Here is a 7,027-nt window from a genome sequence, read left to right on the forward strand (position 1 = left end):
CATGTTGGTCAGACTGGTCTCGAACTCCCGACCTTGTGATCCACCCACCTCAGCCTCCTAAAGTGCTGGGATTACAGGCGTGAGCCACCGTGCCTGGCCTGAAATAAATCTTTAAAGGAAAAGATAAAGCATTTCAAAAGACAAGTCAAAATGCTTCGGGAACCACATATCCAACGCAAGCTTTATCCTCAAATGAGTTATGTTTGCCTCGCACTAATAAACTTTTATTTCACTCAGTGAGAGCAATAATCTTCCATACATAAGTATCTTCCTTGTCCAATAATTCAAAGGGAAAAAAATCCAAAATGATTAGTAAAGAAAAATATAAGAATTAACAGACCCTTTAAATTTGTTTTAATTAAGTATTTTTAAGGTTAAAAGTGTGGCCGGGCGGCGTGGCTCAGCCTGTAAATCCGCAGCACTTTGGAGGCGAGACAGGGATGCACAAGGTCAGGAGATCGAGACCATCTGGGCTAACACGGTGAAACCCCGTCTCTACTAAAAATACAAAAAACTAAGCCGGGCGAGGTGGCGGGCGCCTGTAGTCCCAGCTAAGCTCTGGAGGCTGAGGCAGGAGATGGCGTAAACCTGGGAGGCGGAGCTTGCATGACTTGAGATCCGGCCCCGCACTCCAGCCTGGGCGACGAGGCAAGACTTGCCGTCTCAAAAAAAAAAAAAAAAAAAAAAAAAAAAAAAAGGGTGGGGGGTTTTTATTTGTAATTCCTAGCAGAAAAACATTATCTGAATGAATACCCTAATGGCAAACCTCTGTAAAATGCTTCAGCTGCATTTGGAGAAGAGGGGTAGGGATTATCTTCAAAGCATCCCAGTTCTCTTGATGAGAAGGTCAGAGATACACTGGCTTGTATTATTGTGACATCCATAAGGTAATCTAGGTTACTTTTCCTTCGGCAAGGGTTTTTTTTTTTCTTTTTTCTTTTTTTTTTTTTTTAACAGAGTCTTGCTCTGTTGCCCAGGCTGGAGTACACTGGCATGTGGTCTCGGCTCACTGTAAACTCTGCCTCTTGGATTCAAGCAATTCTCCTGCCTCAGGATCTGAGTAGCTGGGATTACAGGCATGTGCCACCACACCCGGCTAATTTTTGTATTTTTAGTAGAGACGGGGTTTCACCACGTTGGTCAGGCTGGTCTCGAACTCCTGACCTCGTGATCCACCCGCCTCAGCCTCCCAAACTGCTGGGACTACAGGTGTGAGCCACCACACCCGGTGTAAGGGCTTTCTTTATCAGAAGAGCATTACGCTTGACTGCCAACTTTGGCTGATAATTTACTGATAAGATTCATAATCTTTGGGTTGCTCTGGTATTTTGACATGTTTGCTGGGTCCTGAGCCACATCCTGGAAGGCCACCATAACTTCTGGATCCTGCATGGCTGCAAGAACCTCTGGATCACTAAGAATTTCATTGAGTCCAGGGATTCCGGCCATTCCAGCCATGCCTCCTCCCATTCCAGACATTCTTCCGGGAAAATGACCAGGCACTCCCCCAGGAAAGCCACCTGGAAAAGAGCCATGCTGTGCTCCTGACTGTCATCTGGCTTCTTCCTCCCTCTGGGCTCTCTCACGCTCTTCTTGAGCCTTCTTAACTGTTTCTATTCTTTCTTTGATCTCTTGCTCTTCACGTTTTCACTCATACTTTCTCCGATGTTCTGCAATTTTCTCTGCCCAGGTTGAACTTCTTTCAGCATTCCACTGGCATCTTCATCATAATCCAATATACAGGCAAGTCTGTGTGTTTTCCCTCACCACTTGTAAGGCTGAGCTGAATCAGGATTTCTTTCTTTTTTTTTTTTTTTAGATGGAGTCTTGCTCTGTCACCCAAGCTGGAGCTCAGTGGTGCAATCTTGGATCACTGCAACCTCCACAACCCGGGTTCAAGCAATTCTCTGCCTCAGCCTCCTGAGTAGCTGGGATTACAGGCGCTTACCACCACGCCCAGATAATTTTTGTATTTTTAGTAGAGACGGGGTTTCACCTTCTTGGCCAGGCTGGTCTCGAACTCTGACCTCATGATCCACCCGCCTCGCCCTCCCAGTGCTGGGATTACAGGCATGAACCACCGTGCCTGGCCCAGGATTTATTTCAATGGCTCTATCACAGTCTCAGATGGCAGCATTTGGCTTCTATAATTTGACAAAGACACTGGCCCTCTTGACATACAAAATGGCCAAGTGAGGATTCAGCTTGATGGCATCTGTGAACAAGTCAATGGCTTTCTGCAGTTCACCATCATTTAGGGCTTCAATAGCAGTCACTTTCTTATCATTTGCCTGATCCATCATCTCTTATCTCTGCATTCTCATCTCCCATTTCTTGAGGGGCATCAGTGCCTGTTTCAATCACACCTTCATTATCAATTTCTAGATCACTTTCCTCGCTTGATGGTTTGTCTGCCTTTAAGTCTTCCTCCACCTTCTTACTGTCAGGTGTTTCTTCCTTGGTATTTTCTTCTGATTTAGCTTTCTGAGTAGCAGGTGGTACTTTACCCCCATGCTCTCCACCCACTCCCTCAGGAAGCGTATTTCCTCGGTGTGCAGAACGCTCGGATCCTGCTTACACATTTTCACAAAGGCCCGAAGCTTGTTCACTTTGCTGGGGTCCACAGTCGGGAGGCGGTGGGCAAGGCTGAGGAGCTGCGGCCCGGTTCCAGGCCCAGGCGCTGGCTTGGCGTGACCGTGCAAAAGGTGACTTTTGGTAATTGTTATTAGGCGTTTTCCCTCATCCAGACCTGAGGCCTGGATTCAGCCGCCATGGGGCAGAGTGAGACACCATCGACCTCATGGAGTTAGTTCAGGGCTGCAATTAAACGATACACATGAACATGTATTGCAAATGAATGTAAGAGGTAAAGGCTAGAAAAAGCTACCTCCAGATCGATTTTCAAATATGCCCAGACCTTGATTCACATTTTAGGGGATAAAAGCAGGGTTCTTTTTTTCTTTTCCTCACATTCTATGATCCAATTAAATAGGTTTCTAAAGTTGTATGAATAAGCATTGTTTCCTGTAGTTTTTAAAACTGTATTTTCATTTTGGTTCTTTTTTTTTTTTTTTTTTTTTTGGAGACAAGGTCTTGCTCTGTTGCCCAGGCTGGAGTGCAGTGGTATGATCTCGGCTCACTGTAACCTCTGCCTCCTGGGTTCAAGCGATTCTCCTGCCTCAGCCTCTCAAGTAGCCGGGATTACAGGCGCGGGCCACTAGATTCAAATATTCTTTGTATTTTTAGTAGGAATGGGATTTCACCATGTTGACCAGGCTGGTTTCGAACTCCTGGCCTCAAGCGATCCACCCGCCTAGGCCTCTCAAAGTGGTGGGATTACAAGCGTAAGCCACCACGCCCGGCCTTGTATTTTCATTTTGATTGGGGCAAAAATACAACCTTTAAATCTTTTTTATCTCCCAACTTTTATTTTAGATTCAAGGGGTACATGTGCAGGTTTGTGAGTTGGACATATGGTGTGATGCCGAGGTTTGGGATAAACATGATTCCTTCCCCCAAGTGCTGAGCACAGTATCCAACCGTTTTTCCACCTTTGTCCTTCTCCCTCCCCCATCTAGGAGTCCCCAGTGCCTACTGTTCCCATCTTAATGTCCATAAGTACCCAATGCCTAGCTCCCACTTATAAGTGAGAACATGCAACCGGCCAGGCGTGGTGGCTCACGTCTGTAATCCCAGCACTTTGGGAGGCCGAGGTGGGCAGATCACTTGAGTTTGGGAGTTCGAGACCAGCCTGACCAAAATGGAGAAACCCTATCTCTATCAAAAATACAAAATTAGCCAGGGGTGGTGGCGCATGCCTGTGATCCCAGCTACTCGGGAGGCTAAGGCAGGAGAATCTCTTGAACCCGGGAGGCCGAGGTTGCCGTGACCCGAGATTGCGCTATTGCACTCCAGCCTAGGCAACAAGAGCGAAATTCCATCTCAAAAAAAAAAAAAAAAAAAAAGGGGGGAAAATGCATATTTAGTTTGTTTTCGGTTCCTGTGTTAATTCACGTAGGATAATGGCCTCCAGCTGCATCCTTGTTGCTGCAAAGGACTCCACATCTTTAAATCTTTATTTTCCCCGGTTTGGCTTTGGAAACAACAGGTTACAGCCTTTCTGAAGCCCCATCCCATTCTTCACTCTTTCCCAGTTTATTAACCAACAGGTGACAGCAATGGCCTCTGACAGCCTCGACCCTGGAATCCTGAGCAGACGCCCAGGAACCTGTGGCCCGGCACATTCTCAGGGCAGAGCGAATTCACATCAAGCTCCCAAACACACGTTGTTGTTGTTGTGTTATGTAATTTTAGTCATTATTTCGTTTACAAGCTGTGAGTACACAGAGCCACTCTGGTTCCGCCCTTGGATCGCCGCTCGCGAGCTGCGGAGGCCCACCTGGGCATCCCTAAGTGCTGGGATTACAGGCGTGAGCCAACGCCCCCCGCCGGAATGCTTCTGAGTCACATCTCCCGAGTCTCCTGCTCTCTCCAGCCTTGCGTTGCCTTCGTGGCCTCAAGGCACCCGCCTTGGAAAACTTCCGCGTCTCCTCGCTGCCTCTGCAAGCCTGCGTGGGAGCGCGGTCCCGCAGCGCTTTGCTTTCCTGTTACGCGCGGTCGCCCTCTAGTGACAACAAGGACGCACTGCTACGTTCGGACGCGAAGGCTTCTACCGCTGCGGCCCCGGAGCGCATCTCATCCGGGCCCTGGTGAGGCCCTTGGCTCTTCGGCAACACGCGGCCTGGGGCCGACTCCTGAGAGGAAGGCTGGTCTAATGCAAACACTGGATCATGTTGACTGAATCCCCAGCGGCTCCAGAGCAGAAGACTTGTCTGGAAGTCCTGCGGGCTTAGGAAATCATCGTTTGTTGGCAGGTGGGAAAAGTGTTCAGAGATGCGGCCGGGTGCGGTGGCTCACGCCTATAATCCCAGCACTTTGGGAAGCCGAGGCGGGCAGAGCACTTAAGGCCAGGAGCTCGAGACCAGCCTGACAAACATGGCAAATCCCCGTCTCTATTAAAAACGCAAAAATTAGCCCTGTGTAATGGTGCACGACTGTAATACCAACTACTTGGGAGGCTGAGGCAGGAGAATACTTTGAACCCAGAAGGTGGAGGTTGCAGTGAACTGAGATCACACCACTGCACTCCAGCCTGGGCAACAGAGCCAGATTCCGTCTCAAAAACAAAAACAAAACGTTCAGGGAGACAAGATATCAGAGGGGGCTCCACCACTGACTAGAAGGCCTGCCCCCTGCCCTCCCTGAGGGCGCCTCCGTTATAGACCCTGAAGACAGGGAGAGCAGAACTCCTAGGTCCCAGAACAGTCTCTTCAGAGCTATTCAGAACTACCTCGCTCCCCACCACCCTTCCCACAGGCACAGCCACCAGGAGCAAGCACCTTCTGCACCCAGCAAGCATCCAGGCAGGGGACAGACTCCCAAGGGGAAGGAGGTTTTGGTGGCCAAAACACACTGAGTTAGCTTAGTGGCCAGAGAAACTGAGATCTGCAGAAGGCCAGGTGGGCCTGGTCAGCGCGCCTGAGCCGCCACAGGCCTTGCCGAGGTCACTCCTTCAACTTTTGAAATACATTTTCTGCATCATCATTGTGAAGATCTCTCAAAACTGACGATAGCTTCAATACCAGTTTTTTTGTTTTGTTTTGTTTTGTTTTGAGACAGAGTCTCGCTCTGTCGCCTGGGCTGGAGTGCAGTGGCTGGATCTCAGCTCACTGCAAGCTCCGCCTCCCGGGTTTACACCATTCTCCTGCCTCAGCCTCCCTAGTAGCTGGGACTACAGGCGCCTGCCACCTCGCCCGGCTAGTTTTTTTGTGTTTTTAGTAGAGACGGGGGTTTCACCATGTTAGCCAGGATGGTCTCGATCTCCTGACCTCGTGATCCGCCCATCTCGGCCTCCCAAAGCAACGCCTGTTTTAGTTGATGTGTTTTGCTTGCAGAAATGTGAGAGTTTTCTGCCTGAATATCACAGTGTGCCATTCTCAAGCGCTGTGATCAGACTAGCTCTCATGCTGGCTCAGTCAGGGTATTTAACTCTGGTATTAAATCTGGATAAAAGCCATCCATCATCTCAGTTTGGGGCTCTGAAGAATCGGTTAGAAAACAGCCTTCCCATGCCCTGTGAAAGCCTCCTGGGCAAAAAAGCAGCGGACTCAGTAAGCCAGCTGGTAGAGCTCCCGCCTGGAACCAGGGCTCCTTCTATTGTTGCTCATGAGTGGGCTTCAGGTTGTGACCCCCTGCAACGGAAATGTATAGATATTTACTAGGGAGAAGTTTCCCAACGTTTACTGGCATTTCCAAGGAATCTATATACAAACAAATTTGGAACTACTTCCCTAGAAACTCCCATTACCCACCAGTGAAATAGTAAACCGATTTTTCCTGAAGTGTAAAAGGTTCATCAGGAAACTAGAATTGTTAGCAATGAAAGCAAAAGCTTTAAACTTGACAATGGTCGATTTCCCAAGCTGGGCCTTGAAATTCCCATCGAGGTTACATATGTGAATTTATAAAGTGCAGTCTGAGCCCCTGTGATCACAAAATGGCAAATGATTTTGTCCTCAGGGTCCTGGTGTCTCTGATGGGTACTCAATAGTAGGAGTGTCTATTCCCTTAGGGAGGAGGGTGGACCTTGGCAGATCCATGGACTTGGTCCCAAGATTGTTAGAGATGTTAGATTTGTCCCTTAGAAGGTCACCTCTGTATGTCGGAGGTAGTGGCTCATGCCTGTAATCCTAGCACTTTGGGAGGCTGAGGTGGGCAGATCACTTGAGCTCAGGAGCTCGAGACCAGTCTGGGCAACATGGTAAAACCCCGTCTCTACTTTAAAAAAAAAAAAAAAAAAATAGCCTGGTGTGGTAGCACACACCTGTAATCGCAGCTACTCAGGAGGTTGAGGCATGAGAACCATTTGAACCTGGGAGGCGGGGATTGTAGTGAGAAGAGATTGAGTCACTGCACTCTAGCCTGGGCAACAGAGTAAGACTCTTGTCTCAAAAAAAAAAAAAAAAAA

At 48.5% G+C, this 7,027-nt stretch overlaps 1 pseudogene; it reads right to left on the reverse strand.

Annotated features, from left to right (window-relative positions):
* Positions 1 to 1,257: 1,257 nt before the first annotated feature.
* LOC108534838 (hsc70-interacting protein pseudogene) lies at positions 1,258 to 2,773 on the reverse strand (annotated as a pseudogene).
* Positions 2,774 to 7,027: the final 4,254 nt, after the last annotated feature.

Source organism: Rhinopithecus bieti, unplaced genomic scaffold, assembly GCF_001698545.2.
Source record: "Rhinopithecus bieti isolate Rb0 unplaced genomic scaffold, ASM169854v2 scaffold_11401, whole genome shotgun sequence".
NCBI classification, from domain to species: domain Eukaryota; kingdom Metazoa; phylum Chordata; class Mammalia; order Primates; family Cercopithecidae; genus Rhinopithecus; species Rhinopithecus bieti.